Here is a 14,678-nt window from a genome sequence, read left to right as displayed (position 1 = left end):
CCATGGCGCTAAGGGACCTTGTTGTTAATTACGCCACCGTAATTTACAGTGGCGTAATTAACGCCTTGCCCACTCCCTTTATGCCCTATGGGGCAAAAATGGGAATGGGGAAGGGTAAATGGGTTAATGGGGACTTACCGCCCCACTCACCTCGGAATAGGGCGGTAAGTCCGCCAACCACCATGGCGTAAACATAGTTTACGCCATGGTGGTAAAGGTAATACCCAGGCGGTAACTTACCGCCTGGGTCGTAATGAGGCCCTATGTCTCAAGATATCTGTTTACGGGAGTGAATGTGTTATAAAGTCGCAGAGAGTTGGACAAAGAACAGATGACACAGAAAAATAGCGAGCTTACCATTCCTTGCAACAAGCGGGCTATCTGTAATGAAGTCATCTGATCCAGTTTTAAAAACCGCAATATATCACATAAAAAGTGGTATGCAAAAGCAAATTAGGAGAAAGAACACAATGGCCCTCATTACAACCCCGGCGCTAAACCATGGCGCTATTAGCACCATGGTTGGTGCCGGTGTTGTAACAAGTCAGCCATGGTGGAATGGGGAAATACCGCCCCATTCCAAGGTTGGCGGGGCGGTATTTCCCCATTTCACCATGGCCCTTCCCCATAGGGCTCAATGGGATTGGGGAAGGCGCTAAGTACGGTACCGAAAATTGTGGTACCGTAATTAGCACAGAGGTCCCTTTGCGGCACCCTACTTTAACGGCTGGTAAAACCAGCCGTTAAGGTCGGGTCCCGCAAAGGGACCTCGTAATCAGGCGTTAAGGGTTTAACGGCGCCGACACCTTTTACGGCGCCGTTAAACCCTAGACGCCAGGGTCGTAATGACCCCGAATGACAACTTCCTATAAACAGTGAAATAAACCAAACAAAAATGTGCAAACCTTTCCATGATTATCTTTGGGCATTGGTCCCAATGTGCTAGCAAATCTGGTGGAAATACCTACAAGGCCTGAAATTTCTCTTTCATATTCTTTCATGGAGCTGTGACAGGCACTGGATTCTGTGCACCCACCAGTGTTCAACTCCTGATACCTCTCCACGAGGAGCCATATGGATTGATGCCCTTTGTGTACATTCACACAAGTTAGAGGTCAGCATCTGTGAATTCATTTAAAAGCATTGTGGCCATCATTACAATAGATGTCGACAGATTGCAATTGCTTTTTATCAGTAACTAAAAAGCCAAGTGCATTAGACTTCAGACCCCACATTGATATCAAAATTCCCAACTTGTTGAAGCGCTGTCTAATTCTCTACACTGTGTAGAAAAGCTTGTTGGGCAAATGAAGACCAGACTGTCTATGCACGGTTCTATCACCATACAGGAAATCCTTTGAAACTGAATGGCCTTACCCAATCGCGATGTTAATTTGTTTTGAAATGTCATGTTTTTTTTTTTACAGTTAATGCTCCAAATAATAGATGCTACTGTTGCCCAAGTCAACTGTGATAATTCTGTCAACCATAGAAAGATATATAAGTTATTCTCCCAAGATCTGCCTCTGATAAAGCTATATCTGGTGCCACGAAAAGAAAATCATTTGATTCAGGTTGAAGGTGGTGGTAGGCCATAAAGAGATCCATGCTCAATCTCTCAAAATAACTCAACGGAAGCAAGATTACAGAACGTTTGTACTGGTGTAAGTGACATTTTGCACTGTATTAGGAATAGGGCGAAGTGTGCCCTGAGGCAAGAACATAACCTTTAAATGCATTGTTGAACCAGGGCAAAGTTACCATTCTGCATTAACAATAGGACAAACTTTGTCTTGGTTCAAAATTGCAATCAAGGCATATGTTTCTGTAATCTGTCCGCGGGTGTATTTTTAGAGTGATCGTTCCCCCGCAAATTAATGCTACAGATTTACAAATGTTAGAAGAGAACGAGTTGACTGTACCTGCCAGGATTTTAATCTGTTCCCATGAGGTCAAACATGGATCGCTCAAATGGATGCGTTGGTCCATGTAACCAAATCTGCTCTTAGATTTTGATGTTTTTATCCAAAAGATGTATATCAAGCCCTAAAGCTCATTGAAAGATTGATAACGAGCACTAAGTGCGAACATAGGTTTCACAGACATTGGGCCTTATTACGAGTTTGGAGGTAGTCATGCTGTTTTTAGCGGCATGGCTACCCCCAAACTCAGGTCTGGGTCCTGAAAAAAGGGGACTTACCGGGCCATTCTGACCTTGGAGGGCCCGGTAATTCCCTTTCGTGGGACCCGGACCCGGTACGTCCCCATTCTGATTTGAGCACCCATAGGGCTCATTGGGAATGGGGAGGATGCTAACAATGTGCCTGTTAATGGCGGGCCCATTGTTAGCATCCTGTACTGCTAGTGGGTCCCGCTCTGCATGTCTGATCTGGCCAGGCATCCAGAGTGGGACCCGCTGCAGACCTCGTAATGGGGTGGCAGGGAATAAACGGTGCCGCTCCCTTACCGGCACAGTTCATTCCACGGCCACCAGCCTCGTAATGAGGCCCATTATCCTTTGTTTCTCTCTACAATATAATTTCAAACCTTTCTTTAGAAATTAAGTGAATTAGGCACACGGCCATGCAGAATATACATTTCACATGCTTAAGAAATACAAGGATCATTCAGAACCAGATGTTGAAGAAACATATTGTTTTATTAAAGTAACATTAAATCAAATGGGAAATTTGTTAATCCAACATATAACTTAAGCCATGTAAGTTTATTATGAAAAATTTTAAAAAATCTTTGGGTGATGATGAAAGACTGATGTGGAGGGAGACACATGTTTAGCAAAAACAGTCTAAGTGCTGTGGTACTACAACTTGAGAATGTACAGTGTTTACCAGGGCCAGTGCATTTGGTTAATGCAGCAAAATAATAGCTACCCTGAGAGCTTCATTCCTTAAAACAGCACACATTTGGATGAAGATGAATAAAATAAAGGAGCAGGATACAAACTGTGTGAAGCCAAACCCAATTGTCCTTGGTGTAAGAGTCATCCAGATTGAAAAAGCATTAAATTTCAGTTGAAGATGCTCATTTAAGAGTTTAGTGGGATTTCTAGCATAACATCTGTGCTATTGTGTTGCCATAACTGCATCACCAGTGTACAGTAAAAAGGATTTTGTGGAAAAACGTTGCTTGCACAGTGGTTAAAATGACTGATTCATCTAAGCCACCAATGAAACAAAGTGAAGTCTGTATTTCTGTGTGCACAGATACTGGCAGTCTATCAATTACATCTACCACCTCCATCAGAAGAACTGTCAAAGCATCCATCCAAAAAGCCAGTGGTCGGGTACTGGAGGAAAGCAGCCAAGTGAAGCTCTCCAGGGGCACACTTGCAAAGTCAAGCTTGCTGATGATCAACAAATGCTGGATGATGAGATCAGGCTCTGCCATGAGATGTGTAGCTATGCGTCCCCAATACAAAAGGATAACTCAGGCTGTAGATGATCATGGTAGAATAGTTACTGTATGGCCATCATTCATTGTGGTGACGTGGACTTGAAGAAGTTATTGAATGTTTAAAATGGCAGTTAAATGAGCAGTTGTTTGAGTGTGGCATCGCAATGCTCTGAAAGGGAGGAGGCACCATCTTCAGAAAGTCATGTACCAATGGGCGCTGAAGACTCATTCAGTGCTAGACATGGGAGGACTGCATTATTAACAGCAGAGCATGAACTGGGACCACCAGCCCCGGAGCTAGATATAGACACATGAACTAGAAAAAGAACAAAAAGTGAACTCTGACAGTCCCGCCTGGAATTAACGTAGGTCTGCTTGTCTGCAGGACACTACTTTTGCTGTACTTGAATCACACCACATAAAACAAAGCCTCCTGTAATTAACAATTGTCATGAAGGACACAAAGGGCCTTCAAACTTGTAATCGGGATGCTCAGGCTTCCCTGAGCACCAGGTTTGCCTGGTTGACTTTCTACTAGGAACCTATGGCCACACATTGTACAAAAATGTTGAAGTGTAATTAATTCATCAACAAAAGATAGTCTAAATGTTATTATTTTTTCAACTTGGTCACATATGCATTCATTGAAGGTACATACAAATGTATTTTATTATCCTCAACTCATTGTGGGAATACACACCATTTTCCAGGGGTCAAGATCTGTAAACAAAGTAAATGTACACTGTGTAAATACTAATGAACATATTTCGCAATCTAAAACAAACAGAACGTGGATAACCCACTTGGTTTCCATATGAAGACAGGTTCCATACAATGGGCCTCATTACGAGATGGGCGGTAGCCATGGTGCTATTAGCACAATGGCTGCCTACCATACCGTGTCCGAGTCCGGTCTTGTTCAATGGGGACTTACTGTGCATTCCGACCCTAGCGGGACCGGTAAGTCTCCATTGAACAAACCATTCCCCATTCCCATTTGAGCCCCCAGAAGGCTTCCCATTATTCATGTGACTATTAGGGTTGTGTTGTTTCCAACATAGTCATACTTTTCTTATTGCCTGCTGATGTAATATATTACATCACAAACAGAATAGACAATGATGGCATTTTCACATGTTTTGTACTCTTGTAATATGATGTATTATAGATTTATTTTAGCAGAGCAACATAATATTTTCTTTAGGAACAATAGTTATCTCCTCACGATTCAGATATGAATATGTTCCAGATTTGCTTGGCTGTAATGTTTCTTGTGTTAAGGCACTATGTTGCTCAGTATTTATCAACAACATTTGGCACTTTATTGTCAGATAATGTTGTTAGTCATTTATACTACATCTCATTGCTTCAAACACCTCATACCACTGAGAAAATATTGAAAAATGCAGGGACACACAAGGGTCTCTGTCTTCCACGTAGTTGCTGGGGTACCAGGAAAAGGCATCAATTGGCATAATGGACCACCAATCAACACCAAACCTGAATCAGCATCATCCAGCAAAGTTAATCAATAGTTACGATTATGTCTGCTCAGTTTGGACACGAACCATATATTGAAGCTGTTCCCCCTTGCTTGATATGGCTACGGTGTGTGGCGTGTTCCTTTTTCAGCGTGTTCACAATTTCAGAGTAGGTATAAGTTGTGTTCATGCATAATTGTTTTTGTATCCAGATTGACAACAAAAGGGAAGATCCGTGTTGTTTATTGTGAATCAAGTAGGTCAACATATTGAACATATTCAGTGATTGTTTAATGTGCACAAAGAAAATGATAATGCAAACCATGTAGTTCATTGTAAAGTTTAAGGTGTGCATTCAGTACATTGACCATGTGCCCTGCATGCAATGACTGAAGAAGCAGCGTCTTTAACTTTGGTAATGAGACATGAAATGTGTCAGTGGACTGTGTTACGTGTACAACATCTTAATGCATCTTCAAACCATGAGCTATGGTTATGTCCTTATTGATAGAGGACACTTCAATTTCAAACCACATTGCCATGAAAGCATCAGCGGTAGGTTTTATTTTGAAAAAATCACCCTGCTCTCTACAATGTATTATTGTATCGGTACACCACCTTATCAAGTTTGCAGCTGGTATGCCTCCTTTTTGTGGTAATTCAGTTGGAAGACAAAACACAGAATTACGACAGACTATGGTCAGTGCTATGGAGACTAAGACACAGTGAAGTCACCATCCACAAAAACACATGTTCATTTTCAAGAACAAGCTAGAATTATTCAGGTATGTGGATGGTAGCATTTTGTAGATGACTTATATCCAACTTAACCACCGTGAATGAGGAGCTGCAGGAGCTGATGAACGCAAACATCGGGGCAGGGCAGGACATTGTCAGAGTGTCAGAAATCGGTTTTTCAGCACGGCAAGGAGGTATTCTCAAGGGAAGCAGGATTGGCATATTTTGATCCTGAGACACTGAGCTGGAAGTAGTGGCATGTCTGCATGTACTGTGGTCATGTTAATTCAGAAGGGCAAATGCAATTGTCAGACCCATTGCCTGTGGCAGTTGGGCTCTAGTCATTGCTATATTTTAGGGGTGTAGGCTTTACCATCATGAAAAGGCTTTTCCATCTAAACCTCTATGTCACATCTTCGCAATGGTAACTAACCACATGCACTTGTTGCAAACTTACATATGCAGTATGCTCCTCAACCCCCATTGCAATTGTTAAATTGGCACTTAGGTTGCAAGAAGCAGCTTTGGATACTTTTCTTTTAGTATCGAGCGCTGTGCGTCATCGATTCGTGGCCCTCGATGGTCTCCGTCCTTTTCTTGGCAGAGGCGTGCCTGCTGGTATAAGTAGCTTGCAAGGCGCCTGTTGCCTCAGTTTTAGTTTTTTCCTCCCTATGCTTAGCCGCCATAAAGGTATGAAACAGATGTTGAAAATAAGGAAGGAGAAAAGTACAGAAATTCTTGCCAAGATTCTGGAGTAGGATGGGAGGTTGATGAGGAATATGTGGAAGGGACATCCAGTCGAAAGAACATTAATGGGGTAAATAATGTGTTCTTCGAATGGATTGTGCCCTTCCACGCATTCCTCATCATTGATAGACTCCCATTATGTTGGGAGGTTGGAACAGAGAATGTACTGCAAAATAATTATGTGAAGCTGATTAACATTGATTAAACTTTGCTAAGAACTCTAGAGTTGGACGCATGTATTTGTCAAATTAGTGTTGTATGGCTGAGTAGTCATGGTATCAATGTTTCTGTAATTAATGAGAACATGGTGTGATTATTTTCTACACAGTGACAACGTGCACTAGGGCCAACGTGAGGTATATACAAGACATGTGTAACATGTGCTGTATGCTTGAATGTTCACGTTAACGGAATTAATAATAGTGCTGTTAAAGTAAAGAAACAAATCTTCCTGTGAACACGTATTTCATGTGCTCACTGTGTGCGCTTGCTGCCTTGAGTCTCACAAAACACTGTACATCCATGTCTCCCTCAGATCTCTTTCTGTTCTCCCAGTTTCCAATGCAGGTACAGAGCAAAGCAAATCGAAACGAAGGCATAGGTTACCACATATTCTAGAGGTTTCATACACAAATGTCTCAGTTTCCAGAATAGGAAGAAGATTTAGACAAAAAGTAACAAAAGGGAAATGGCGCTGAGTAGCTACAGAGAACGTACATGAATAACAACTAGTGTAGCTTGATGCACAACTAGTGTAGCTTGATGCACAATACTGCTCACTTCTGTGATTCATTCAAATCACTAAGCATTTGGTATTCCTCCTGCTCTGCAAAAGACCTCTCAGTGGTTCACAATGAAGGGTGATGTCACAATAAAGGGCAGCTGCTGATGATGCTGGGGGAGCCATCCTAGATCTGGCAATTTACAGAAATTAAAGCTCCCAGGGAAATTCCTCATTTCTTCACTACTTTTTTCACTTAGGCCATGCTCTGGACTAGTCCGTTTGAGGGGCTTAAGGTACAGTATACCAGACAGGGTTGATCATTCTGCTAAACCACATGCCACACACTGAAAACTAAATCTACTGTGGAAAGTTGCAACCTGCAGGATACAGTGATGTTTGTTTACTCATACACACAGACACACACACTGACAACAAATCCATCCATGTGAGACCCTCAATGACATTTTGGGGGTAATTCATGGAATAAATGTGCGCCGAAATGTGTGGCGCAAGCGTGAAAAAGCTGGTGCATGCATGGGAATCGCATGCGTGCGATTCATGGAAGGCCCTGCGCGTGTTTTTTCCTGGATGTGTGCCAAATCTTCGCTCACCTTACACGTCACTGCGACTTTCCAAACGCGTGCGCGACAGAATCGGGGAAAGCGCACACACCTAAAAAGGGGGCGTAACACGGGGAATGGGAAACAACACATGAACATGTAGGCGTAACGTGGGAAGTACCGCTGAGAAACACACGGAACGCTCACACACAAGTGAACACATATTCAAATAGGGAAAACCTGCGCACGTCAAAACACACGCACACACACAATTACGTGCGCCACACAAAAGCAGGCGAAAGCGCCCCGCACAGCATAAAAGTGCTTGCAAACAACAAACAAGCATATGCAGCTAGGATGAATGTCCCATTCCTCGCAGCAGTGATCGTGGGACACCACAGGAGGATGAGAATAGTCAGGCCCTGCATTTTTTTGCCCAGGACCAGCCTTTTTGGGATGCCTGATGACCAGGTCTATGGCAGGTATAGGTTTCCACCTCATATAATCCTAGAGCTGGTCAGGGAGTGGGAGGCTGAACTCACATCACCCACCCTGTGCTCCCAAGCATTGAGCCCCTTGGAGAAGGTGCTCAATGTACTGCATTTATTGGCCACTGGGTCATTTCAGTGGACAACTGCCATAGTGGGGGGTGTCTCACAGTCCACGCAGTCACGTTGCCTACAACAGGTGTTGGCAATCATCACTGCACGCCCCTCAGTCCGCAGGCACATATACATGCCCAGAACATCTGCAGAAAGGTAGGCCGTGGTTCTGGGCTTCTACAGGGTGGAACACTTCCCCAAAGTGCTTGGTGCCATAGATTGCACCCATGTGGCCCTGCATCAACCTGGTGCCACTGAGCACATCTATTGAAACCACAAGCACTGGCATTCCATCAACATGCAGGTGGTATGCGATGCCAAGGGAATCATTACCTCTCTCTATGCAAACTATCCAGTGTCCACCCATGATAGTTTCATATTCAGAATTTCCGCCCGGAGCCGGGACCTGGAAGCTGGGAAGAATGGCCACACATAGCTCCGGGGTGAGTAAGCATGCCTGTACACATGGATGCATGTCACACACAGACAAATACACAAGCCCAACTAATGACAATCATTATCACCTTATCAGGGGACAGTACCTGCCCTCTGAGCACCTACATGATGATGCCAATACGGAACCCCACCACACCAACCCAGGTAAGATACAACACAGCCCATATTGCAACCAGGGCCGTAGTGGAGCGCACATTCGGAGTGCTCAAGTCACGTTTCTGCTCCCTTGACCACTCTGGTGGACAGCTACTATATACACCCCCAGTAGTGTTCAGGATCATTGTGGCAGCATGTGTCCTGCACAACGTTGCAACACGGCATGGCGTACCAGTGGACATGGTGGTGCCCTCACATCCCCAACCACACGCACGGCCGCTGCGCATGGGAGGGGAAAGTGCATGTGGTGAGGCAGCCCGTACCCAGCTTGTGGCCACATTTTTCACCTAAACTCCAACCCCTGCGGAGTGCAAACAGGCCTGGCACATACCAGGTCACAATCAATAATGAGAAAGGGACAGTTAACTGTCACAACCTTACCACCCTGAGAATGTGTCAATGGGAGTGCCACATTGTGTGCATCCCTAGCTACTTAAACACAACCAATCCCATGTGACCAAAGGGAACACATGGAAGGTACATATCCCCCCGCTGCAAAACAGGGCATGAAAGTACTAGTATGCCACCCAAGCCCTCCCAACCCCCATGACCCATGTCCACCACACATTACCATGGTATGCAACGGCAAAACATCCAACCATATGCACGTGCCACGTGAGAAATGTAAATAGGACCAGACAATCACACCTGACATGGAATCTCTGACCAAAACCTCATACCCTGAAAATGGTTGCCCAAATGCATGCCATCAGTGGTGCAAGCAACAAAAGTCAGAATACCTGTTGGCATGCACATTGGACAATCGGAAATTGCCATATCAAACACCGTGAGCTGCGTGTGTGTCATCTGCAACACACCGCTCACTGGACAGCACAGTGAGTGTGCATTGCGTTGGGGAAACCCCTTGAGCATCATTTAAAAAAAGTGCAATCAACCAAATAGTACCCTGTCATGCATTTACACGATCAATGACTCAAAAGTGAACATGGATTGTTGGGACTCAGCATGCCTGAGAAGGCAATCTGGGTGCACGTGTGTGCATGGTGTCAACGTAGTTGGTGGGGGGAATTTCCTAAGTGTTTGCAAACAGTAGGGACATGCATCGAAAACATGCATGTGAAATGAAGTGAGCCTCAGTTTCCTGTACACAGCACATGTGAACACTGCACTCAAGGACCCCCCTGTGTGCTAAACCACACCCATCCCCTGACACCTCAAAATAAAGCACAACATAGGATCATCCATTGACCAGCAGAACATATCATGTACAGAGTACCCCACATCAACACTGGCAGACAGTGACCCATCACTGATTCATTGAAAATCCTTATACGACCTACACACACAGTTCATCAAAGCGCCTCAATGAGGGATGGAACAAAGGAGAAGTCCACAATGTGAAAATGAACTACCAAATCAAAGCACATATTACAAGTGCCTGGAACAATAAGGGAGAGTCCAGGGAGGGAATGTGGGAAAATAAACTAGCATCAACATTGCTATGCCTGACGGCAATAGTTGCAATACAGGAGTCGCATAAGGAGGGGAGTGAGGGAAGAGGAGGTGAGGAGAGTAACAAAACAAGAGACAAACTGTGGAAGGTCGACAAAGAATCACGATAGTGCTGGGTAGGGGGAGAAGAAAGACAAAAGGAAATGGGGGAGACCAATGATAAAAGTAAGTGCCAAAACAATATTAAAAAAGGTGAAGGTGGGGGCGAATGGACGGAGGCAGAAGGGGAAATGTCTGCAAAGAACAAGCAGCTACGTATCACCATGCCTGATGGCACTTGGGGTAGTGGTTGAAAATGACAGACAGAGGACAAGGAGAAGGGGAAAGGGTGGTGGAGAGGGAGAGGGGGGAGAGAAGGGAGGAGGGTGCCAAGGTCAGAATGCATGAAGGGGGAGATAAGGAAAGAAAGCACACACAGGGGACGTTGGGAAAGAAGATGGTGCATAAGGGGAGGGTATGTGATGGTGAAGGGGGGAGACAGAAGGGGGAGACAGAGGGAGACTGGCAGGGGCACTGGAGACAGGGGTCAATCAAGGGACCCAGAAGGCTGGTGGACAGGGCTAGAGAGGGCCTCCATTGTGGGCTTTTGGTAGTGGTGGCAGGCTCCAGCCTCCTGGTTGGCCGGATTGTCACAAGGGCCAAAGTGGTGCAAGCAAGGAATGGGTGGTTGTTGAAATGCGTGCTGACATTGATAACTCAGTGTGCAGCCTTCATGTGCCATATCCAAATCACTGTGGGGAAAGTGTCCCAATTCCACATTGTCAGCACACTGACCCCTCCCACCATCAGTGTGTGTTACACAGCCAAAGGGTTCATGGTACCACCTACAGCAGGAAGTGCATGAACATAGAAAGTCAATACATAACAAATATCATAAGCAACATGATGAAATGCACAGTCAACAGAATACTCACCAAAGTGAAGTGCAGACATGCATTGGAGAATCCATCCGGAATACCCACTAGGGGTGTACACACAAGTAGGACTGCAGGCTGGCCACAGATATGACGGAAGCCCAATGCCCCTGTGTGAGATGCTGTTATACCGAGCCATCCTTGCGAGCCCATGGAAAGGGGAAGCAGGAGTAGCATATGTGTCAGGACCACAAGCAAAACACATACACAAGACAAGCCTGAATGGGCCCAGCTGGAACACACAGTGGATGCCTTCCAATGCCACAAAGCACCACACTGTCACATGAATGCACAATAGATAAAAGAAAATGCAATAATAAAAAATCAGCAGAAAATAAAAATCAATAAAATAATTATTTGCAGGAAAACATAAAAAAATTAGTAAATAAAAAATTCAACAAAAGGTATAATTTCTTGTAAAAAAAAGTAATACAAAAGTAATACAAAAAATAATTTAAACAAAAATTTGCAAGAAAAAAAAAATCTTACCAGAAACGAAACACATTGTAGGAAAAAAAATATTTACAGAAAAAAGAATTATTCCTGGAAAAAAATGTTAAAAATTGCAGGAAAAAAAATAAAGGAGGGCGGAGATACAGGGTACAGGGTGCACCTCAACACCCACATGTGTAGATGTTGAAATAAAAAAAAGACTCACTGGGCTCAGCGCCTGCACGGCCCGACCTATGTGGGAGATAGGTTGTCATCGTCACCCTCTGGATAAAAATCAGAAGGTGGACATGGCTCAGTTGATTCACCACGCCTAGCCGCGCCTTGCCACTCAACGGCAGCGAGCATGCAGGTCTGGTAAGCCAGGTCCTGCATGGCAATGAGACTTAGGTCAGCATGCATTACCTCACGTGTCACACGTGCTTCCTCCTGCAAGGACTGATGTGTAAAATGGAGTTCTGCCTGCATGGCCTCACACGACAAACAGAGCGACTCCCGGCTTGCATTGAGTTCAGCTGAGATGGTTCTTTCAAGCTGCACCATCCTGTCTTCTGTCCGCCTACTCTCGTTCATCCAGAGTGCAGCCAGAGTAGATCGGAGGGATTGGTGTTCAACACTCAGGGCCTCACAGTGTGCCTCTGTTTGAACATCAAGTGCTTGGCACAGAGCCACCATTTCAGCCCGGCGTGCCCTGTCAGACGCTGCCATGCCCAGCCTGAGTGAGCGGCACATGGACTGCGTAGCCCGCTGCTGGAGCACCATTTGCCTTACAGAGGGGAGGATGGAATGGGCCACACTTTCCATACCTTGAGCAATCATCTCAACTGCTCCCCCTGTTGCTGTGCTATGGCAATCATGGAACGCTCCCAATCAGTTGACCCCGGTGGCACACGGCCACCGCGTTGCCGGACAACACACCTGCTGGGCCCAAGGAGCCGTGGTCCTTGCTGGGTTGGTGCCGCCCGCGGCTGCAGGACTGCATGTCTCCGTCGACCTGATGCCCTTGGAACATGGCCGACTGGTGATGAGTGTGACCGTGCACCCGTAACCACCACAGGTGGACATTCCAACCCTGCCTGGCCCCCTACTGCAGGTGTCGCGGACAGAAGATCATCCAACAAAGGATCACTTACAAGCGACGAACGTCATGATGCAGATCCGGCTCTACATAGTGGTCAGAGGATACATCAGAGCCTGACTCAGAGTCAGCTCTGGACAAGATGGCCTGGAGCACCAGTGGGTTCTCGTGGGCTGCCACCCAACGACCACCACTGGTGGCTGGTTGGTCATGTGAACTGACCACCGTGTCTGGGATGACATCTTCATCCTCTGCCGCCAGCGCGTCATCACCTGCAACATGAAGAAAAGAAACAAGGACACGCATGTCAGTAGCACATACCAAACACATACAGTTCACAAAATTGACAGCCAACTAATGAAACAGCCATGTCACAGGCAACCCAAACCCCAACATGCATCCAGTGGCATTGCAATGCAAGGGTATCTCAAAAGCAGAAAAGGATGTGTGCAAAATGTGAAGGCAACACATGTATTGCATGTTGCACATCACCTGCTTCATACACAACCTCTAGCAGGCACATATCCAATGCAGAAATGAGAGATGGCAACAAAGAGATGGCACCTAGCATAAGCATGTGGGAACACACAAATAGATACACCTAGAAATCAAACCAAACACAACATGACACGTGTAACATGCATGTTCGTGTGCAGCACTCAACTACCATCAACTATGTAGAGTACATGTGTCACAGGAGGCACCTATGCTAGTGCCTTTCTATACATTGAAAGGAGGGACATGGGTACATACATGTCAGGTCACCATCACACAGCAGCATTGTGTTTGCATGTTGAAGGGCTTAACTTGGCACAGGAGTGGGTGTTTGCCGTGCAGTGCATGTGTAGCCCCTCAACTTCCAACATCAACACATACGTAGTGATGACTATCTCAAAACATGACGGCAGTGTAAGGACAATTGCAGTGATTATGTGCAAAAGGCATGCACCATGTAGCATGGATACCGTGAAACACCCACCCTCTGGGCAATAGCAGGGAGGCACTGCATGGCAATGAAATGTTCCCCACAGAACTGTGCATTGCCAGACAGTGTTGGCATGCGTCTATTGCATTTCGTCATTCAAATGTCACTACAGCCAATGAGAAGTGGACATGATGGAGGACAGATGAGGAACCATCAATAGTACACCCATGCATGTAGAAGACACAGCACCAGTTGAAAAGAAGCAGTGGGCCTGTAACAGGGGGAGCCATGTGCATTATACAGGTGTGTACAGCCTAAAGTTGTGCGTGATGACACACAGACCTACAGTGAGCATGACATGGCTGTTCAAATTAGATGACACTTGGATCATCTATGGACACATACTACAATGAGCAGGTGGTCAAGGACACCTAGGGGCATACATGGAATGCACATGGAACATGACTGTGCACACATATGCATGGGGAGCCACTGCCATCAGCTCAGTCAGAGTGAGACACACTGCACCAAGGACAAAGGATTTATATGACATGATATGGCATCTCATCAAGATTGCACTTGTACACAAGTGACTCAGAGTGCAAACAAGCAATGGGAGGGGAACAAGGGAGAAAAGGAATTCAAAACAACTATCATACTGGGCACAGTGACATTGAGAACATGCAACTGCATGGAGAAGGGATAAAGGGTTGAAGACCCTGGAAGGAGGAGAAGGGGAACGTGCCAAACAGAGGAGACCAAAGAAGGAAAATGAAGTCCAATGATAGAATAGGCATTCAAAAGGTGATAGTGCAGCCAGCAAGTGGCAAGTGCAAGATAATTTGAATAGGGCAAATCTGATGAGTGCAGAAGAAGAGTGGGGGGCTGTATGGGTACACGCACAAGAGCCATTGCCATGGGAGGCCTGGAGGCAGTGCAGCAGGGAGGCAGGGTGAGCAG

This window comes from Ambystoma mexicanum, chromosome 4p (genome assembly GCF_040938575.1).
Source record: "Ambystoma mexicanum isolate Mex_15411 chromosome 4p, UKY_AmexF1_1, whole genome shotgun sequence".
NCBI lineage: Eukaryota > Metazoa > Chordata > Amphibia > Caudata > Ambystomatidae > Ambystoma > Ambystoma mexicanum.
Note: the sequence above shows the minus strand (reverse complement) of the source record.